This window comes from Coregonus clupeaformis, chromosome 10 (genome assembly GCF_020615455.1).
Source record: "Coregonus clupeaformis isolate EN_2021a chromosome 10, ASM2061545v1, whole genome shotgun sequence".
Taxonomy (NCBI): domain Eukaryota; kingdom Metazoa; phylum Chordata; class Actinopteri; order Salmoniformes; family Salmonidae; genus Coregonus; species Coregonus clupeaformis.
The window spans coordinates 18,883,410-18,906,035 of NC_059201.1; the positions used below are offsets into that span (position 1 = coordinate 18,883,410).

At 44.5% G+C, this 22,626-nt stretch overlaps 1 long non-coding RNA gene and 1 pseudogene across 1 annotated transcript; both read left to right on the top strand.

The window, feature by feature from the left end:
- Positions 1-3,574: 3,574 nt before the first annotated feature.
- Positions 3,575-6,850, top strand: LOC121575935. Its single transcript, XR_006002396.1, has 4 exons — positions 3,575-4,383; positions 6,083-6,273; positions 6,405-6,501; positions 6,700-6,850. It is a non-coding gene; the product is annotated as an uncharacterized LOC121575935 (long non-coding RNA).
- A 4,703-nt stretch (positions 6,851-11,553) lies between these two features.
- Positions 11,554-18,864, top strand: LOC121574618 (annotated as a pseudogene).
- Positions 18,865-22,626: the final 3,762 nt, after the last annotated feature.

Here is a 22,626-nt window from a genome sequence, read left to right on the forward strand (position 1 = left end):
TATATATTTTTTTTAAATCTTCTTATTGTATAATTTGAGATCTGGCAGCAGTACCTCCACGGACCCCACTTTGAGAACCCCTGCCATAGGCTATACCAGGGGTACTCAAGTACTATTTGAGAAGGTTCAGTCACACAAATTTCCTAGGTGGCAAAGGTCTGGATGGATAATGTAATTTATCGGCAAAGTAACAAACCCCCACTTCGCCACCCATGCGACCCCAAACGGTTCACACTCCTCTTGTTGACGGAGAGAACATTTTGCAGTTTTAAAGCTAATTATCTGCCATTCTACGCATTCTTCCATGTCTTATGTGTGTTTACATGATACCATGGGTCGAAGCCCGACCGAGTAAAAAATAATACCTGCAGTCGGTGTTGACCCTGTTCTGGGTCCAGATCCGGTCTGCAGTCCGCCAGTTGAGTATGGGAGGGCTATACCATTCCACCAGAGGGTCTCCCACTTCCCTTGTTTAGATCAAGTAGGCAGGTAAACAGACAGACAAACAGACAGACAGACAGGCGGACACACACCAAGATAGATTACATTCAGTCCAGTGAATTAGTAACATTGTTTGGTTATTAATCCCATTACGGCAATTACTGTAGCTAAGGCTGCAGAGACATGTGGCCCAGGTAAGCAGACTAATGCACAAACACATAGGTATGAAAACTGGTAAAGTAGATTATCAGTGTCTAGAGACATACATGGGTTGATCACTTGTAAGTAGGGTTGCAAAGCTACCGGTAATTTACCAATGTTACCAGAATCTTAAGTAACTTTAGTAAATAACAGGTACTGTAATATATGGCAACTTTGGTAATTCATACTTAAATAACTTTTTAAAAATGTATTAGTGTATAGTATTCATTTTTTATATCGGTGTACAGTGAGGGAAAAAAGTATTTGATCCCCTGCTGATTTTGTAAGTTTGCCCACTGACAAAGAAATGATCCGTTTATAATCTTAATGGTAGGTTTATTTGAGCAGTGAGAGACAGAATAACAACAAAAGAATCCAGAAAAAACGCATGTCAAAAATGTTATAAATTGATTTGCATTTTAATGAGGGAAATAAGAATTTGAACCCTCTCAATCAGAAAGATTTCTGGCTTTTATACAGGTAACGAGCTGAGATTAGGAGCACACTCTTAAAGGGAGTGCTCCTAATCTCATTTTGTTACCTGTATAAAAGACACCTGTCCACAGAAGCAATCAATCAGATTCCAAACTCTCCACCATGGCCAAGACCAAAGAGCTCTCCAAGGATGTCAGGGACAAGATTGTAGACCTACACAAGGCTGGAATGGGCTACAAGACCATCGCCAAGCAGCTTGGTAAGAAGGTGACAACAGTTGGTGCGATTATTCGCAAATGGAAGAAACACAAAATAACTGTCAATCTCCCTCGGCCTGGGGCTCCATGCAAGATCTCACCTCGTGGAGTTGCAATGATCATGAGAACGGTGAGGAATCAGCCCAGAACTACACGGGAGGATCTTGTCAATGATCTCAAGGCAGCTGGGACCATAGTCACCAAGAAAACAATTGGTAACACACTACGCCGTGAAGGACTGAAATCCTGCAGCGCCCGCAAGGTCCCCCTGCTCAAGAAAGCACATATATAGGCCCGTCTGAAGTTTGCCAATGAACATCTGAATGATTCAGAGGAGAACTGGGTGAAAGTGTTGTGGTCAGATGAGACCAAAATCGAGCTCTTTGGCATCAACTCAACTCGCCGTGTTTGGAGGAGGAGGAATGCTGCCTATGACCCCAAGAACACCATCCCCACCATCAAACATGGAGGAGGAAACATTGTGCTTTGGGGGTGTTTTTCTGCTAAGGGGACAGGACAACTTCACCGCATCAAAGGGACGATGGACGGGGCCATGTACTGTCAAATCTTGGGTGAGAACCTCCTTCCCTCAGCCAGGGCATTGAAAATGGGTCGTGGATGGGTATTCCAGCATGACAATGACCCAAAACACACGGCCAAGGCAACAAAGGAGTGGCTCAAGAAGAAACACATTAAGGTCCTGGAGTGGCCTAGCCAGTCTCCAGACCTTAATCCCATAGAAAATCTGTGAAGGGAGCTGAAGGTTCGAGTTGCCAAACGTCAGGCTCGAAACCTTATTGACTTGGAGAAGATCTGCAAAGAGGAGTGGGACAAAATCCCTCCTGAGATGTGTGCAAACCTGGTGGCCAACTACAAGAAACGTCTGACCTCTGTGATTGCCAGCAAGGGTTTTGCCACCAAGTACTAAGTCATGTTTTGCAGGGGGGTCAAATACTTATTTCCCTCATTAAAATGCAAATCAATTTATAACATTTTTGACATGCGTTTTTCTGTTTTTTTGTTGTTGTTATTCTGTCTCTCACTGTTCAAATAAACCTACCATTAAAATTATAGACTGATCATGTCTTTGTCAGTGGGCAAACGTACAAAATCAGCAGGGGATCAAATACTTTTTTCCCTCACTGTATATTTTGACCATGAATTCCGAGTGGATAGAACATATTGTTCAAGATAAAATAGCCTAATTAATGAAAAAAGCATCTAATCAATAATGGCAATATTTTCAATTAACTCTGCAACTCTTCCAACAATTGACTTTTTGCACAACTGCCACCAGTTTGGCGCTAAAACATTTACAACAAAGACATACTGACATAGTAAAATAAATAAAAGTGTGTAAAAAACATATATAACTGATATTTCATGCTGAAACCCTCATATTTCACACAAATGTTATTCACTAAGTTGATGGTTTATATTTAGGATAATGTTTTACAGCTTTATCATTATATTGTTTATTTTAAACCCATTTTATTTGATTATTATATTTGACATATGATGAGGCCACACAGAGGGCCAGAGATAATTACAGACACCTGTGATAATCTGAAGTACCCAAATAGGCCACTAGATGTCATCTGATAAAATTCCCCCAAAACCCTAGAGCGTTTCCAAAGTTCTGGTAGTTTACTGGTAAACTTAGGGCAATGGTGGTGGCACCATATACCCTCCCTTTGCAACCCTTCTTGTAAGACTCCTGAGAGGAATCTCAGGAATGTGCAGAAACACACTTTTTTTTTGTTGCCCTCTAGGTAAACTTAATCTCTCTTGTGAGAGAGACAGTGAAGTCAATTAGTAGGGACTGTCTGCAGTACCTTCTTATGGTTGCCTTGGAGACAGGTACTGGACTGGTATGTCCTGTTTCTATGTCCGCAATGGGAAGTCACCATATCGACCGATGCTGAGAACATTTTTAGAATGTGCTGGAAGGCTCTACCCATGCTCCCCCGGCTTTGAGAGCACAACTATGTGTAGTTTATCCAGGAAGACATGAAACACTGGATCAGCTGCAGCACCAGCAGTAGTGCATGGCAAGAGTGCTTTGGATGTTTCTGGACTTGCTTTTAATTACTCAATGCTAGTGGTGTAAAGTAACTAAGTAAAAATACTTTGAAGTACTACTTAAGTCATTTTTCTCTGTACTTTAATTTACTGTTTATTTAGCACATTTTCCTCCACTGCTCAATGCAAAGGACATGTTCCTAGAAACAAAATAAAGCCAAACAATATGACAGATTGATGCCTATAATAAAGTCAGATTCTATAAATCAGATTCTGACAGATTGCAGTACAGTATAGTTATTAAAATATCTGTGTTATGGTTACAATTTGCTGCACCTATAAAGCCTGTTTATATTGGTCATAACACACTACATCCCTATCTGTGATGACAGAAGGGAGTTTGTGATATGGTGTGATGACTTCTGCATAACTCCTGCATTCTTACTGATTATTTATTCCCTGATTGTTTTATAAGTGTCCTCCTGACATGTAAAAACTGTGAATGAGCCAGCTTACTGATTACTCATTAGTGAATTAGTATCTGGTGACCAAAACATTAAAAGTCTGACTGACATTGATTTAATATGCCTATAAATTATCATCTCCAGTGATTAAACTAAGCACTATCACAGCAGGGGAGTTTAAACTTGGCCACAGAGAGTGGATTGTGGTTTGACTCAATGTATGGGACATTGTGGCCATATAAATAGGGAATGATTAGTCAATTATAGTCATACTAATTCTATGCACAAAGGGAGTTGGATTGATGCCAAGGTATCTAGATGTCTGTGATGATGCCACCACACTGCATTGTGATGTCATAGGCCCAACATCAACAAGTCCTTTGGAGGTTGACTCTGAGGCCTCATTAGCTCTAGGCAGGGCCACCAGGAGGCAGTCTCTGTTTGTGGGGGAAAGAAGGGGAAGTTGAGGCTAGACGCCCATCACAGTCTCTGCTCAGTCCAGTCACCATTCAGCCACCATGATGGAGCTGACACCAGATGGAGGAGCCTTAAAGAGGTCTCAGGTAACTCAACAACTGTTGTAGACTTACAGTTGAATGGATCACTTAGGGCTGTGTGAGAGGAGCTTGAGAGAGGGGAATTTGTGGGGGAGACAGACCAATAACACAAACACTTAAAAGGCTTACTGAAATACTGGGCTGGTCAGTCGTCTCACTGAAGTATTCTGTATTATGTAGAAGACTAATGTTGTCTGGCAACAGTTGGACACCCCTATCGAAAATGTCAAATGTACTGTATCTTAACTACAGTCGGAAGTTTACATACACTTAGGTTGGAGTCATTAAAACTCGTTTTTCAATCACTCCACACATTTCTTGTTAACAAACTATAGTTTTGCCAAGGTCCAGTGATTCAGTGATTCCGGCAGAAAATCTGATATGCTCTGGGTCGATAGCACGCTGTGCAGACTGGCCGATAATTGTCCAGGCTAGAGCTGGCTGGTAGGTAGTGCAGTCCACGGACAGTGGTGAAGACTGCTAACGGTGGCTAATAGCAAGTAGCTAGTTAGCTGGCTAGTTTCAGCTGTAGGTTCTTGATAAAAGGTATAAAGAAATAATAGAATCCGTTCCATATTGGGTGAGGCGGGTTGCAGGAAAGTATATTTAGTTAAAGGATGGAAAGTGAGAGAGAAATATATACGAAAAAAAAAAAAAGGCTATTTACACGAGTACACAACAGAATACATGACCGCACTGCTACGCCATCTTGGATTGAATGGAATTCAATCTATAAGAAATACTTTATATTCAATGGGGCTAGGCCAAGCAGCAATTACAAAATACTTTTCATTTCACCCATACAACAATATAGCCTATTATTAAAGTACAGTATGTTTACAATATCATAAACAATAGTCTTTTACAGGTTCCAAATTATATTTTATATATTCATACGTCTTAAGGGGGCACTTTTGTCATACTCCACAGAAAATGACCGTGGTGATGAATCAACTAGTTTTAGGCACTGTTATCACAGAATTAAAACATCTTTGCTGTTATCATTCAGTTTGGGGTAGCCACTTGGCTGGAATAATTAATGCAACATGACCACCAGGAGGCGTCGTACGTCAACTGCAACGTCAGTCCTCTATATTTGTCAGATTTAGCTAGCTAACTAATTAACGTTAACTATTTGTCCAGCCACTGTAATCTATTATTTGTTTCTAGCTAGCAACTTAGCTCGCTAGCTAGCTAGACCTATCTCAGTAACGTTAAGAGTAGCAATGGTAACTTACTAGCATACATCAATTGAATGTTGTCAACATTCTTCTTTCTTGCTCTGTTCTTGTGAATGTGCAGTGTCAAACATCGTAGACCGGGAGGAGGCAGTGGTAGTAGGGGCAAGGTGTCAATGAGGAAGAATGAGGAGCCCCATTATCACGTTACGAGATATGATAGGCAGTTTAGTGCTTAGTGTTGCTGCGGATGCAGTTTACCTGTATTTTGTTCATATGTTCAAAATAATCAAACTCGGATGTATCTGTTCTCATGTCCTTGGACATGCAGTAGGCCTAGTTCCTTTGTTATTACTGATCTGAAGCTGGATAACATTACAATTTAGTATAGTAAACTTTTATTACAGCTGGTCAGTTACATTTTAATGTGAGAATTGAAGAGAAGGAATCATGAGCTTTTTGCCGCAGAAGATCAAGATGATCAAGAACAGTGTATATGCTAATTATTTTCCCTACATGTTCTTTAGATCACATTACAAGCACCCGAGCCCGTCATCGTAAACCACTTCTGTTCATGTGCAGCTGGGAGAGCTTTGTGCAATCATCTGGTGGCTCTACTCTTCCAGACTGCACATTACACCACAATGGGGTTGAAGACCGTGCCACCACCATTGCCTTGCACAGGGGTACTGCAGTCGTGGCACAGGCCAAGGACTCGGTGAGTTTTTAAATTGAAATAACTTTTCATATTGTCATAGAGAAGACACATTTTGCATTTTTGTAAACTCATATTACTACACATCGTTCTACATTCATCCTGAATCTTTTTGTATTATTATTTTTAACCAGAGGATTCGACCAGAGCCCACTGATGAAATGGTTGTGAGGAAGCCAAGGACATCAGGCAGGAGTGGCATAAAATCCACTCTTGACCAAGCATTCCCTGGTGAGTTACAATTGTCTTTAAACAAGTTGGCATTCCCAGGCTGTCCCCATTATACTCCCACGTTGTCTTCACTCATGTGTTGAAATGTATTGGACTAAAGTTTTACAATCTTGGCTGACATTCATTTCTTGTCTATGCTTCTTTTTTATGTGTTTCTGGGACCCTTCCTGACATGACGGTGCTGTCTGCTGGACCAAGTTTGAGGAGCATGAGACCACAGCCTGCCATTGCCAAGGTGCTGCATGGATTGGAAGAAATTACTCTGGCTGACTCTAGATTTGGTCCAGTGCCCCGCAGGTCAGTGCTGTCATGTCAGTGTCCCCCTACTGTCAACAGAGATTCTAAAGCATCCAGATGCTCCTGCATTCCCCCAACTCCCAGTAAAAGAAAGTCAATTGCACAGTAATTTAAACCATGTCCCTACTTGCACTCAGTTTTACCACATGGAGAGCTTAAAGGTGTCACCAGCATTGTCATCTGCTATTGAGAATGGCACAGTCGAGCAGTCTGCCCGTCCACTATGGAAGGAAATTAGGAAACCACATGTGACTGCTAGCTGGTTTAGGGAGGCATGCCACGTGCGTGGGGAGTCATCTAGCCATGCCCTAGCCATGAGAATGCTTAAAGGTGAGCGCCAAACCGAAGCTATGAGAAAGGGTCTTGAGCTTGAGCCAGAGGTTCTACAGAACTACTCTGAATGATTTATGATGCACACCATCGTGGGGCATGCCCTGATGGGAAAGTTTATGACCCTTCTGCAGGTCCACCCTTCGGGCTAGCTGAGATCAAGTGCCCTGATGTTGAGTGTAACTGATGTGAAGCACATTAAGTTTGTCAATGGCCAGGCCAAGCTCAAACACAGCCACAAATATCACTGGGAAGTCCAGGGCCAACCGGCTGTAACTGGTTTAGATTGGTGCGACTTCATTACAAACACTAGAAGTGATATTACAGTAGAGAGAATTGAGAGATGATGCTTTGATAGCAGAGATGAGATAAACTTGACCTCTTCTTCTTCTACACCTACATGGATGTGTACCTTAAGATGTAATGTAGCAGGTGAGCCAATCCCACTTGGCAGGGCACTGTAACATTGTTGCCCAAGGCAATGTACATACACTGCTCAAAAAAATAAAGGGAACACTTAAACAACACAATGTAACTCCAAGTCAATCACACTTCTGTGAAATCAAACTGTCCACTTAGGAAGCAACACTGATTGACAATACATTTCACATGCTGTTGTGCAAATGGAATAGACAATAGGTGGTAATTATTGTCAATTAGCAAGACACCCCCAATAAAGAAGTGGTTCTGCAGGTGGTGACCACAGACCACTTCTCAGTTCCTATGCTTCCTGGCTGATGTTTTGGTCACTTTTGAATGCTGGCGGTGCTTTCACTCTAGTGGTAGCATGAGACGGAGTCTACAACCCACACAAGTGGCTCAGGTAGTGCAGCTCATCCAGGATGGCACATCAATGCGAGCTGCGGCAAGAAGGTTTGCTGTGTCTGTCAGCGTAGTGTCCAGAGCATGGAGACGCTACCAGGAGACAGGCCAGTACAGCAGGAGACGTGGAGGAGGCCGTGGAGGGCAACAACCCAGCAGCAGGACCGCTACCTCCGCCTTTGTGCAAGGAGGAGCAGGAGGGGCACTGCCAGAGCCCTGCAAAATGACCTCCAGCAGGCCACAAATGTGCATGTGTCTGCTCAAACGGTCAGAAACAGACTCCATGAGGGGGGTATGAGGGCCCGACGTCCACAGGTGGGGGTTGGGCTTACAGCCCAACACCGTGCAGGACGTTTGGCATTTGCCAGAGAACACCAAGATTGGCAAATTCGCCACTGGCGCCCTGTGCTCTTCACAGATGAAAGCAGGTTCACACTGAGCACATGTGACAGACGTGACAGTCTGGAGACGCCGTGGAGAACGTTCTGCTGCCTGCAACATCCTCCAGCATGACCGGTTTAGCGGTGGGTCAGTCATGGTGTGGGGTGGCATTTCTTTGGGGGCCGCACTGCCCTCCATGTGCTCGCCAGAGGTAGCCTGACTGCCATTAGGTACCGAGATGAGATCCTCAGACCCCTTGTGAGACCATATGCTGGTGCGGTTGGCCCTGGGTTCCTCCTAATGCAAGACAATGCTAGACCTCATGTGGCTGGAGTGTGTCAGCAGTTCCTGCAAGAGGAAGGCATTGATGCTATGGACTGGCCCGCCCGTTTCCCCCAGACCTGAATCCAATTGAGCACATCTGGGACATCATGTCTCGCTCCATCCACTAACGCCACGTTGCACCACATACTGTCCAGGAGTTGGCGGATGCTTTAGTCCAGGTCTGGGAGGAGATCCCTCAGGAGACCATCCGCCACCTCATCAGGAGCATGCCCAGGCATTGTAGGGAGGTCATACAGGCACGTGGAGGCCACACACACTACTGAGCCTCATTTTGACTTGTTTTAAGGACATTACATCAAAGTTGGATCAGCTTGTAGTGTGGCTTTCCACTTTAATTTTGAGGGTGACTCCAAAGGGTGATCTACATGTAGGTATAAAGTGGTTATTTATAATTACCTAATTAATTGAACTTAAATCAATCATTGATTTGTATTGTGTGTGCACTGCCGTGCTTGAGCATGTTTATACACTGGCTTATCACCCTTGAGATCCAGAGGGCCCTGGTAGTTCACCATTAAGCAGCAGTTCGTCCACAGTTGATTGACAGAGCCTGCCAGAGTGAGTGGGATAATCGTGTCCCAGATATGGTACTCATTCACCATCCTAATGGCTCTCTCCACTAGCACTCTCAGACGTGCAATGGCTTGCGTTCACTCGGTGTCCTTCCGTGTTAGCAGAGTTGCTCTTTTGAATGGGGGAATGATGAGCGTTGCCCCCACATCTGACAGCATCCTATCTATGACGTATCGCTTGTCTGCCATGCATCCATCACCAGGCTCAAACAGCTTGAGGATTCCAGAGCGATGCGTGATCTCCTGATCAGACATGGACCCAGTGAAAAGCTTGGATACAAAGGTGATGGCTCCTCAAGGTGCAATCCAAATCAGGCCCTTAAAGGTGGTGTGGTTTTTGAAAGATGAAAAGGTCTCCGACTGTAATGTCAGAGAGGAGGGGTTGGCACATCTCAGCTCTGTGCAGTCCAGGATAACTCGGACCTCTGGACAGAACACCTTGAACTTGTCAGGCATGGTTGCCTGCACCTGCTCCCTGGACATCCAAATGGGCACAGAGCCCAAGACAATATATAGGTAGTTGGTCCAGGTTATTATAATGCAGCTCACTGTAGGGACACTCATGCCAAAGATGTCCACCAACACCTTCTCCTTCAGCCCAGCTGCTACTCGACAGCAGTAAAGAAAAAACTTGTCAATGAGTGGCAGCTTCCTGTTGGGGCTTGGTGTTGCGCTTCCCATTCCAGCCTTCTGGGCCTTGGACCAGTAGATTAACCTGGAGGCAGAGGAGGCAATGGACTCCCAGAACACCATGAAGACCTTCTCTGAGTGGAACCGGGTATAGAACCTGAAGTCCTCATCGGGTGCACAGAATCTTTGGAGCTGGAGATGGTGAACAGAGAGCTGTTGGACTTCTAGTTCTAGCGCCTTGATTCGATCCAGTGCAGCATCCAACACATTTATATGGCAAAATTGTACTATTATTCAGTTTGCTTGTCAGTATCATGACACAGTAAACCAACTCTTACTTAGTCTAGGTTTCAGGACATATGTAATCAGTCAAGTATGTTATGGTAGTGCTATTTGGTTTAAGAAATGTTGGTTCAGTGAACTAAGGGGAGGGTGGCTTAAGTTGGAGACCAGAGTGGGAGAACAGAGAGCATGCAAGCTGGCTAGCGAGTTAATCATTTTGTTATTGTTATTTCAAAAGCTGAATACAGGTAATGCAATACCTGAACTATAGCAACCGTTTGCAAAACTATAACACATCATCAACCATCTGGAAAACCTAAGTTCATGTTACTCACCAGGGAGAGGAGGGTAGGCATAGTCATAGTCAGTGCAGAAGCAACAACACTTGTGTCCACCTCCTGTTCCCGGACATTGGTTCCCAGTCGAGCACTTGCTTTATCAAATCAAATCAATCAAATGTTATTTGTCACATGCGCCAAATACAACAGCTGTAGACCTTACCGTGAAATTCTTACTTACAAGCCCTTTACGAACAATGCAGTTTTAAGTTAAGAAAATATTTACCGAAAAAACTAAAGTAAAATAAAAAATAAAAAAAAGTTACACAATAAAATAACAACAACGAGGCCACACACAGGGGGTACCGGCAACGAGCCAATGTGCGGGGGCACCGGTCAGTCGAGGTCATTTTACATGTAGGTAGGGGTAAAGTGACCATGCAAAGACAACAAACAGCAGGCAGCAGCAGCGTAAAGACAAAGCAATCGTATGGCTTAAGGGCAGAAGCTGCCAAGGTGCCCCCTGGACCCAGACTTGGCGCTCCAGTACCACTTGCCGTGCGGTAGCAGAGAGAACAGTCTATGACTTGGGTGACTGGAGTCCTCGACAACTTCTTGAGCCTTCCTCTGACACCACCTTGTAGGTCCCGGATGGCAGGAAGCTCGGCCCCAGTGATGTACTGGGCTGTACGCACCACCCTCTGCAGCGCCCTACGGTCGGATGCCGAGCAGTTGCCATACCAGGCGGTGATGCAACCGGTCAGGATGCTCTCGATGGTGCAGCTGTAGAACTTCTTGAGGATCTGGGATCCCCACACTGCTAGCTGATCAATTTCCATGGTATAAGTGTTAAGCAGTAGCAGACAGCATGACCTATCCTAAAGTCTGTTTTGTCTATCTGTCAATCATTGCTTATGTGGTTGACAAGCAAGTGGATTAGCGAGGGGGTTAGTTCATTGTCACAGACCCACAAAGTTCTGATTGGCTGATGAGGGGCTCTCAGCATCCCTTTAGTTACAAACCGTTGTTTGACTGTAAACTTTCGCTGGATGGGTTCACACACTGACATTTTATTTAGATAATTGCATAGTATATAGTTTGCAAGCGATACAATTATGGGGAATAACAACGACTTCTCTATTGAAGAATTGGTGCCTGTGAGTTATCAGTGGTACAGGACATTTATGACGGAATGCCCATCTGGACAGCTCACCTTTTACGAAATCGGCCTGAAAAATCAATCGAAAGCTTCAAACACCTGTTCCGAGACCATGTTTGAAACATTTGATATGAGTGATGTAGGATGACTATCACTAATATTCATAGTTTATACCAGTCTTTGCATAATGTATTGGGTTTTCATTGTTATTTTTTATCATCAATATGACATCACACATGAAAATAATTGATAGATCTAGTTTTTACCGCTATATATAGGATAAGGGGGGAAATGGTTGCCATTACTCAAAATTGCACCAAGATGGGCCACTGCGTAATTTTGATGATAATTGATGACATGTAGGCCATTTCACTTGTTTAACCTCTTAAGGTTCACTTGTTTAACCTCTTAACTATTTTGTATCAACTCTGCCCAAATGTGCCGAATTGGTCAATTGATACATGATGGATCATTACCTTATACACTAACTTTCACACATCTAGATGGCCGGGAATTCTCAAGTCTTCTTTGCCATTCTCCAGTAGTCATCAGCCAGTGACCATTTGCAGATTAAAGGGCTGGGTAGCCGGAATCTGTGCTTTATGCCATTGCAATGTTGGCTTTATTTTAAGAATGTGAAATGTCAGAATAATAGTAGAGAGAATCATTTATTTCAGCTTTGATTTCTTTCATCACATTCCCAGTGGGTCAGAAGTTTACATACACTCAATTAGTATTTGGTAGCATTGCCTTTAAATTGTTTAACTTGGGTCAAACGTTTCGGGTAGCCTTCCACAAGCTTCCCACAATAAGTTGGGTGAATTCTGGCCCTCCTGACAGAGCTGGTGTAACTGAGTCGGGTTTGTAGGCCTCCTTGCTCGCACACGCTTTTTCAGTTCTGCCCACACATTTTCTATAGGATTAAGGTCAGGGCTTTGTGATGGCCACTCCAATACCTTGACTTTGTTGTCCTTAAGCCATTTTGCCACAACTTTGGAAGTATGCTTGGGGTCATTGTCCATTTGGAAGACCCATTTGATACCAAGCTTTAACTTCCTGACTGATGTCTTGAGATGTTGCTTCAATATATCCACATAATTTTCCTTCCTCATGATGCCATCTATTTTGTGAAGTGCACCAGTCCCTCCTGCAGCAAAGCACCCCCACAGCATGATGCTCCTACCCCTGTGCTTCATGGTTGGGATGGTGTTCTTCGGCTTGCAAGCACCCCCTTTTTCCTCCAAACATAACAATGATCATTATGGCCAAACAGTTCTATTTTTGTTTCATCAGACCAGAGGACATTCTCCAAAAAGTACGATCTTTGTTCCCATGTGCAGTTGCAAACCGTAGTCTGGCTTTTTTATGGCGGTTTTGGAGCAGTGGCTTCTTCCTTGCTGAGCGGCCTTTCAGGTTATGTCGATATAGGACTCGTTTTACTGTGGATATAGATACTTTTGTACCTGTTTCCTCCAGCATCTTCACAAGGTCCTTTGCTGTTGTTCTGGGATTGATCTGCACTTTTCGCACTAAAGTACATTCATCTCCAGGAGACAGAACACGTCTCCTTCCTGTCACACCCTGGCTCTGGGACTCTATATGTTGAGCCAGGGTGTGTTCATTCTATGTGTTGAAGTTCTATGTTGGGAGTTCTAGTTTGTTTATTTCTATGTTGGCCTGAGTGACTCCCAATCAGAGGCAACGAGTGTCAGCTGTGGCTGGTTGTCTCTGATTGGGAGCCATATTTAACTGTCGGTTTTCCCTTAGTGTTGGTGGGATCTTGTTCCAGTTGGTTGTGTTTAGACTTAGGACGTCACGGTATCGTTTGTTGTTTTGTTATTCGTGTGTGCACTTTAATTAAATAAAGTATGTTCGCTCAACACGCTGCGCCTTGGTCTACTCGATACGACGATCGTGACAGAAGATCCCACCATACCAGGACCAAGCAGCGTGTCCAGGAGCAGGCAGCCTTGACGTGGGAGCAGATTTTGGACGGGCAGGGGTCCTGGACCTGGGAGGAAATTCTGGCCGGGATGGATCGCCGGCCATGGAGTGAGACAGTAGAGGCGCGACGGAGAGAGGAGCAACGGCGTGATCAGTGTCGTCGTCGGACGGTCGAGAGGCAACCCCAAAAAAAATTTAGGGGGGGGCACAGGGCATGGACGACGGGGCTGACGGAGGCAGACAAGGGGCGTATTCAGAAGGCCACCAGGTTACGGGGGTCACTGGTAAAGGAAGGGAAGGAAGGTTTAGAGGCACGGCGAGAGGTACTGGGGTGTGTTACCAGTCCGGTCCGGCCCGTTCCAGATCCCGGTGTAGAGCCAGTGGTGTGTGTCCCCAGTACGGTCCGGCCTGTTCCTGCCCCTCGCACCAAGTGTACGGTGCGCGTCGCCAGCCCGGTCCGGCCTGTTCCTGCCTCTCGCACCAAGCCTACAGTGTGCGTCGCCAGCCCGGCCCGGCCTGTTCCTGCCCCTCGCACCAAGCCTACGGTGTGCGTCGCCAGCCCGGCCCGGCCTGTTCCTGCCCCTCGCACCAAGCCTACGGTGCGCGTCGCCAGCCCGGCCCGGCCTGTTCCTGCCCCTCGCACCAAACTTACGGTGTGCGTCGCCAGCCCGGCCCGGCCTGTTCCTGCCACTCGCACCAAGCCTTTGGTGTGCGTCGCCAGCCCGGCCCGGCCTGTTCCTGCCACTCGCACCAAGCCTACGGTGCGCGTCGCCAGCCCGGTCCGGCCTGTTCCTGCCACTCGCACCAAGCCAGGGGTGCGAGTCGTCAGCCTGGTCCAGAACGTTCCTGCTACTCGCACCAAGCCAGGGGTGCGAGTCGTCAGCCTGGTCCAGCCCGTTCCTGCTACTCGCACCAAGCCAGGGGTGCGAGTCGTCAGCCTGGTAAAGCCCGTTGCTGCTCCACGCACCAAGCCAGGGGTGCGAGTCGTCAGCCCGGTAAAGCCCGTTCCGGCTCCACGCACCAAGCCAGGGGTGCGAGTCGTCAGCCCGGTAAGGCCCGTTCCGGCTCCACGCACCAAGCCAGGGGTGCGCATCGTCAGCCCGGTCCGGCCCGTTGCTGCTCCACGCACTAGCCAGGGGGTGCGAGTCGTCAGCCCAGTAAAGCCCGTTCGGCTCCACGCAGCAAGCCAGGGGTGCGAGTCGTCAGCCCGGTAAGGCCCGTTCGGCTCCACGCACCAAGCCAGGGGTGCGCATCGTCCAGCCCGGTCCGCCCGTTGCTGCTCCACGCACCAAGCCAGGGGTGCGAGTCGTCAGTCCGGTGAGGCCCGTTCGGCTCCACGCACCAAGCCAGGGGTGCGCATCGTCAGCCCGGTCCGGCCCGTTGCTGCTCCACGCACCAACCCAGGGGTGCGTATCGTCAGCCCGGTCCGGCCCGCTGCTGCTCCACGCACCAAGCCAGGGGTGCGCATCGTCAGCCCGGTCCGGTCCGTTCCTGCCTCACGCACCAAGCCAGGGGTGCGCGTCGGCAGTCCGGCACAACCCGTGCCTGGGTCACCGGTGCCTAATCAGGTACCGGTCAACTGCTCCACAACGGAGCTGAAGCTAACCGCTCCTGCTACGTCCAGTTCAGCTCCAGCCAGCGGGGCCAGACCGGACCAGGGGCGCTATGGGGGGATTATTGGAGGGTGGTGGGCAAGCCCGGAGCCAGAACCGCCGCCGAGGAGGAATGCCCACCCAGCCCTCCCCTGTTTTGCTCTGGTTGAGGCGCGGTCGCAGTCCGCGCCTTTAGGGGGTACTGTCACACCCTGGCTCTGGGACTCTATATGTTGAGCCAGGGTGTGTTCATTCTATGTGTTGAAGTTCTATGTTGGGAGTTCTAGTTTGTTTGTTTATTTCTATGTTGGCCTGAGTGACTCCCAATCAGAGGCAACGAGTGTCAGCTGTGGCTGGTTGTCTCTGATTGGGAGCCATATTTAACTGTCGGTTTTCCCTTAGTGTTGGTGGGATCTTGTTCCAGTTGGTTGTGTTTAGACTTAGGACGTCACGGTATCGTTTGTTGTTTTGTTATTCGTGTGTGCACTTTAATTAAATAAAGTATGTTCGCTCAACACGCTGCGCCTTGGTCTACTCGATACGACGATCGTGACACTTCCTGAGCGGTATGACGGCTACGCGGTCCCATGGTGTTTATACTTGCGTACTATTGTTTGTACAGATGAACGTGGTACCTTCAGGCATTTGGAAATTGCTCCCAAGGATGAACCAGACTTGTGGAGGTCTACACATTTTTTTCTTGGCTGATTTCTTTAGATTTTCCCATGATGTCAAGCAAATAGGCACTGCGTTTGAAGGTAGGCCTTGAAATACATCCACAGGTACACCTCCAATTGACTCAAATGATGTCAATTAGCCTATCAGAAGCTTCTAAAGCCATGACATCATTTTCTGGAATTTTCCAAGCTGTTTAAAGGCACAGTCAACTTAGTGTATGTAAACTCCTGACCCACTGGAATTGTGATACCTGTCTGTAAACAATTGTTGGAAAAATTACTTGTGTCATGCACAAGGTAGATGTCCTAACCGACTTGCCAAAACTGTAGTTTGTTAACAAGAAATTTGTGGAGTGGTTGAAAAACGAGTTTTAATGACTCCAACCTAAGTGTATGTAAACTTCCGACTTCAACTGTATGTCTTATAGAACAGATAATCAATAACACCCCTTTAATACTATACCAGGTGCAAGTATAAAGTAGTTATGTTCTCAGGGCAATATGTGAATTAAGTAATAATATATTCTATGGATATCAGAATATATTAGGGAAAATCCATTCACAATCCCCAAAATGTATGGATGTGAGGAGCCAAACTCAACTGACACATTGAGTACGTTTACATGCACACAAATAATTATATATTAAACTGATTATGGCAATAGGCAGATTATGCAATAGTCATGTAAACACCTTACTCTGCTGATGTTAATTGGCATATGGTCAAAATTGAAGAAAACATAGGCCGATTAAAACACCTGGTTTTCTGAGCAATATTTGTAATAATTAGAACATGTAAACACCTTAATCGGCGTTCCAGCGGTGCATTTGCTCGGCACATGTGCTAGCCTCTATCTTTAGCACAAGTATTTTATCTAGACTAGAGTATAGTATATCATGTTAAAGACAGAAAAGTTGCCATATACAGTACATATGAACCTATTAGCCATTGATAAATGTTTTGGAGCCTTTTTAGAAAAAACGTGTGTTTTCATCTTTATTAGGACTAAGTGATCACGGTGTAAGTTTAAGTGATTGTATTGTAATTTGTCTCCATGCAACTAAACAAGAACTAAAGAATGGTGCACCTTTTCAGGTGTGCAGGTAAAACTCGGTTTGGAGTTTATAGCATAATTTAACCTTGGACACAATGAGGAAACAGCGTTAAAGACGGGCTTAAAATCTGCCCACCCATTAGTGCAAATGACAGGATAAATTCTGTAGACATTTCTCCAGACATTTGCCACAGTGTAATTGTTCCTTAGTGTCCTAAATGCTTTCAGTATTTACCATAAAGATGCTATTTCCTTTACCAAATACATATAAAAATGCCTTCATTACACTATCATAACTGGCATAACAGCACCTCTTAATAATAGTTGTCATGTGCTGATACAATGTGTAAGACAACAATATGTTGTTTTAATGGGCATCAATGTAGAGCGAGCACTAATTAATTTAATCATCAATGCAACAGTAATGAACTCCAAATTGATGTCACCTTAGTACAGGACAAAACCACATTATATAATTAATCTGTATCATAGAAGTCTTTGTTGTGTGTACGTGCCTTGTTTTAGGACTACAGCACGTCTGCATCTTGAACTCTTTGAGCATAGCTGAGCACTGTGTAAATCCTTTTATTGTTGCAGGGCCTCAAAGAAGGGTTATGTTTGACTGGTGACCCTCCACTTAAAACAGAGTTAACCTCTTGTTGAGAAACACTCAGTGAAAGAATGCTCTGAAAGGAAGCCTGAGCTATTATTATGGTGGATTCTATTGTAGCACCGGCAGTGAAATGTTAATTAATTATGATGTAATGAAGACATGATGCTCTGCAAAGATCTATAAATGGCACTTGACACATTCCAGCTGCACACTTAACAAATCATCTATAAAAAGTTATGCCTTTCGAAATGACTGTTTCTTTTGTAGGAGCTTCCAAAAGAAACAAATATATCTGCCATTTTCTGGTCATTTAAAAAGCTCAACTCAATTGCCTTGATTTTGAGTGTGACCAAGACCTCCATTATAATGGAACTGAATCGGTTATGTAAATGTCAGTTGTAGGGGTAGGCCTAATGTTTATGTAAATGTTGACAGTTATGTGAGATTAGCTGGTTTCACTATCATAATGGTTACTTATGTTACATGTCTTATTGATGTTATTAGTAACCACAGTGTTTGTTTAAACTGAAATTAATGCTATTCCATTGGATGTTCTGCAGGATGGCTTCATGAAGTATGTGGCACCGCTGTCTGGTGCTGAAGGGAGGAGTGCAGCAGAAGCTGCGTTGGTACTTTAAACTGTACGATGTGGACAGAGTCGCTGCATCGAATGTGACGAGCTGCTCCTTATCTTGAAGGTGAGAGTGGGCCATACTGAACACACCTCTGTCTGTGTGATGGCTCAGTAGAGAGTCATCAGATGTGTGAACGCACATCAGTGTGATGATAATATAATATTGTGTGATGATAATATTGTCTAATATAACCAGTATTATGTCAGATAATATATGTATAAATGTCTATCAGGCAATTTGGTAGTCTTGGCTGACACCTACAGGTTATATATGAGAATTATATTTCATAGTCATATTTCTGAACTCTCTTTCCTTTCCTGCTTTCATACTACTCTATCCGTGCCATCAATGAAGTAAACTATGAGATGTAAGCCGAGGACTTTACCAACATGTTGTTTGACAAGATTGATATCAATTTTATTAGTGCCACTTTTCATGCTTTTCATGTAGATGTGGTCTATGTGCCTATCAATAAGGTGTGTGTGTGTGTGTGTGTGTGTGTGTGTGTGTGTGTGTGTGTGTGTGTGTGTGTGTGTGTGTGTGTGTGTGTGTGTGTGTGCGCGCATGTATATATCAGGTGAGCTGTCCCTGGAGGAGTTCATGGAGGGCATCCAGAATGATGAGAAGCTACTGGAAACACGGACTGAGAGTCTGGAACTCACACACATTGTCAGCAAGAGCCAGGTCTCAGCTAGAGAGAGAGAGAGAGAGAGAGAGTTGAGTTGAGTTTTTATAAAACCTTTATTTTATACTCAAGTGTTAACATAAATAATGGCACACTGCCTTTTCAGAAATGAAAAAAAATGTAATTCCTAAATAAAATAAAATAAAAATACAAAAGAACATATACATTCAACTCATTTCATCAACAAAAAATTGTTTCCCCTCCTCCACAAAACAAACCGCTCTTTCGTAAACCCACTTCTCCTCAAACAATGGGAGATCTTTTACAGCTGAGAAGAACTCAAAACCCACTTTTATTCTTGCTTTCACTAATCCTTTAAAAACACATCTTACATCCTGCCCATATCCCGTTTCTATCTTATGTTTCCTACTCAGAAAAATTGACATCTTAGCTTGTCCCAAAATAAAATTTAACAGTTGACATTTTCTTTTCTGATGCTTACTATATTGAAACCCCAAAATAAAAACAGTGTTATTGAAAATCTCCCTACAGCTTTAAACAAAGACTCCAGCATTTCCAAGAGAGGTTTTATCCTCTCACACTCCATAAAACAATGAAAAATTGTTTCTCTTATATTACAAAAAGGGCATCCATCTCCAACATCTGAGTTAATAACAGATACAAAAGCATTAACTGCAATGATGCCATGCAAAACCCTCCATTGCATATCCCCAGTACCCTTTTGTAACAGTGGCTTGTACAGTGCTCTCCATGCTGGCTTTACCTTGTCATCAATGCCCAATTTTACCTTCCATGGAGTGTCTTTTCTATTTTTCAATTTATCTTTATTCAAAACCTTGACACACCCCCTGTATAAGTCTTTCCCATTCACCTCATCCAAACCCACCTCTTCCAACCCTCTCAAATCCAGTAATAGCGCCTTTCTTTCTGACTCTGGGATATTGGGTGTAATCCCTAGTCTTGGAAATGAGACGTTTTCATCTTGTACATTCTTCTTGTGACTATTAAGCATACCCCACTCTTCTGCTGACAGAGCCTTCCTGCAGCTTCCCAGCAGTTGTCCGACAATCCTTTCCGACCTCACCCCCAAATGTTCAGCCACCCTTCTTCCATCCATTAAGGCGGTCCCAGCCATGGCCATTAACTGTTTTAAGGTGATGATTTTGCCCTTCACCAGAATCTTGGAGAAATATGGAACAGCTGCAGTTGTACAATCCAGTCTTGCCCTGTACACCAGAGGTTCCTCCAGCAGCCAATGCACTGACTCCGCTGACGTTCGTCTGGACACCTTCATAATGCTCCACACCCTAAGAAGGCCTCTGTAAAACGGAGGTACTCCCTCCCTAGAAATCTGGCTACTATCAACCAAAAATAAAGCTTTCTTTAAACCTAATCCCCCAACCTGCTGTAATACAAGACCTGCCACCCCTCTCCAAACCACATTTTCCGGTCCATAAAGCAACCTTTGAATAAACTGAAACCGGAAAGCAGCAGCCCTACTAGCAAGATGTACAAGACCTTGTCCCCCCTCCTCTTTTGACAAATACAAAACACTTTGTGGAACCCAGTGATATTTATCCCAAAAAAATCCACAATAATTGCCTGTATCTTAGCCAGAAGGCCAGATGGTGGCTCTAAAACTGACAACCGATGCCACAGTGCAGAGGCAATCACATTGTTAACTATAATAGTGCGCCCCTATATGACATACGCGATAACAACCAACACCATCTCCTCATCCTCCCTTCCACCATTTCAACCACCCCAATCCAATTTTTTTCCATTGTCCCCTCATCTCCTAGGTACACTCCAAGATACTTAAAACCTCCCTTACACCATTCCAGCCCCCTGGCAAAGCCATGATCCCTCCATACCATTCTCCAATCTGTAAAGCACAACTTTTTTCCCAATTTACCTTTGCAGAGGATATTCCCCTAAAACGGTCAACCATTAGACTCAAACTATCCACCTCCGCTTGATTTTTCACTAAAACAACTACATCATCAGCATAGGCTGAGAGACGAATAGGAGGAATATCCTCTGAAAGGTACACCCCTTCAATGCGACTTCTAATGCTATTTAGTAGTGGCTTTATAGCAATGGCATATAACATTCCCGACAAAGAACATCCCTGCCTAATACCTCTACACACTTTAAAAGGAGCACTCAAACCACCGTTAACTTTCAATACACTTTCAATGTCACCATATATCACCTTTATCATGGCAATAAAAACCAGAGCTGAACCCAAACGCCTCAAAAGTGTGCCATAAGTATTGATGTTCAACTCGGTCAAATGCCTTTTCCTGATCAATTGAAATTAGACCAGCATCCAACCCAATAGCCCTAGAGACGTCCAAAAATCACGAATCAGAGAAATGTTATCCCCTATCTGCCTGCCAGGAACACAGTAGGACTGGTCCGTATGATTTGCCCCATCACCTCCTCAGCCTGTTGGACAAAGCCTTGGACAGGATCTTATAATCAGTGCACAATAGAGCCACCGGCCTCCAGTTCTTCACCTCCCTAGGGTCACCCTTTTTTGGGCAGTAGGGTGAAGAGCAGCCCTTCTGCAGCTTATTGGTAGTAACCCTCCGGTTAAACTATCATTAACTACTGCTAGCCAATCCTCTCCCAACATAGCCAAAAAAAGACTTAAAAAGTCAACGGGAAGCCCATCAATGCCTGGTGCCCTTCCATTTTCCATGCCTTTTAATGCAGTGTATAGCTCCTGCAAAGACAATGGTTGCTCTAGCTCAACCTGAGCTTCTGCAGCCACCTGTGGGAGCCCATCAAGGAACTGCTGTGTCACTGTTTTATCCTCTTTGTACTCACACTTGTAGAGCTCAGCATAGAACTCTACTGCCCTCTTTCTAATTTCACTAGGGCTAGTGAGCTCCTGTCCAACAGCTGATTTGAGACAATGAATAATTTTTCTTTGTCCATTCTTTTTCTCTAAACCAAAGAAAAATTTGGATGAGGCATCCATTTCAGAGATTCCCTGAAACTTACTTCTCACCAATGCCCCCTGTGCTCTGATACCCAGCAGGTCTGCCAATGTAGCTTTTTTCCTCTTGAGGGCCTGAGTATGTCCTCGATCTCCTGTGGTCTCAACCAACGTCATGAGTTCCACTATTTCAGTCTCTAGGGCTTTCATTGATTTGGTGATATCCCTGGTGACATTCCTTGTGTATTGATTACATAATTGTTGAATCTGGATTTTCCCTATATCCCACCACTGTTGAAGGGATACAAAACTGGCCTTTTGAGACCTCCACCTCTCCCAGAAAAAAACTAAAACATTTCCTGAAGTGAGCATCACTCAATAAAGTTATATTAAAATACCAATATGCGCTTTTGGGTTTTACATCGTTAATGAACACCACCTCTGTTATTAAACAATGATCAGAAAATCCCACTGGGGTTATCACACTTGATTTACAGACCTGAGATTGATGCTCAAAACAATAAAACCTATCTAACCTGGCCATAGAGATGGTGTTCTCTCTCACATGCGCCCAGGTGTACTGTCTCGTGCCTCCATGTTGACTCCGCCAAATATCACACAGTTCATGTGTTACAATGAGGCGTTTTAAAAAGTCCTTGAGGCTATATGAGGTTCTTTGTGATTTCTATCTAAATCACTGACTGTACTGTTAAAATCCCCAGCAATAAATAAATAATCTTCATTATTACATTTCTCAATGGTATTTGATAATGTCTCTAAAAACATACCCTCTCAACTGCCACCACTGGGGCATATACATTTATCAGACACATAGTGATGTTTTCATACCTTGCTCTAACTTTTAATAACCTCCCTCAACTACCTCTTCAACCTCATATGACAAAGGCAAAAACCCTTTT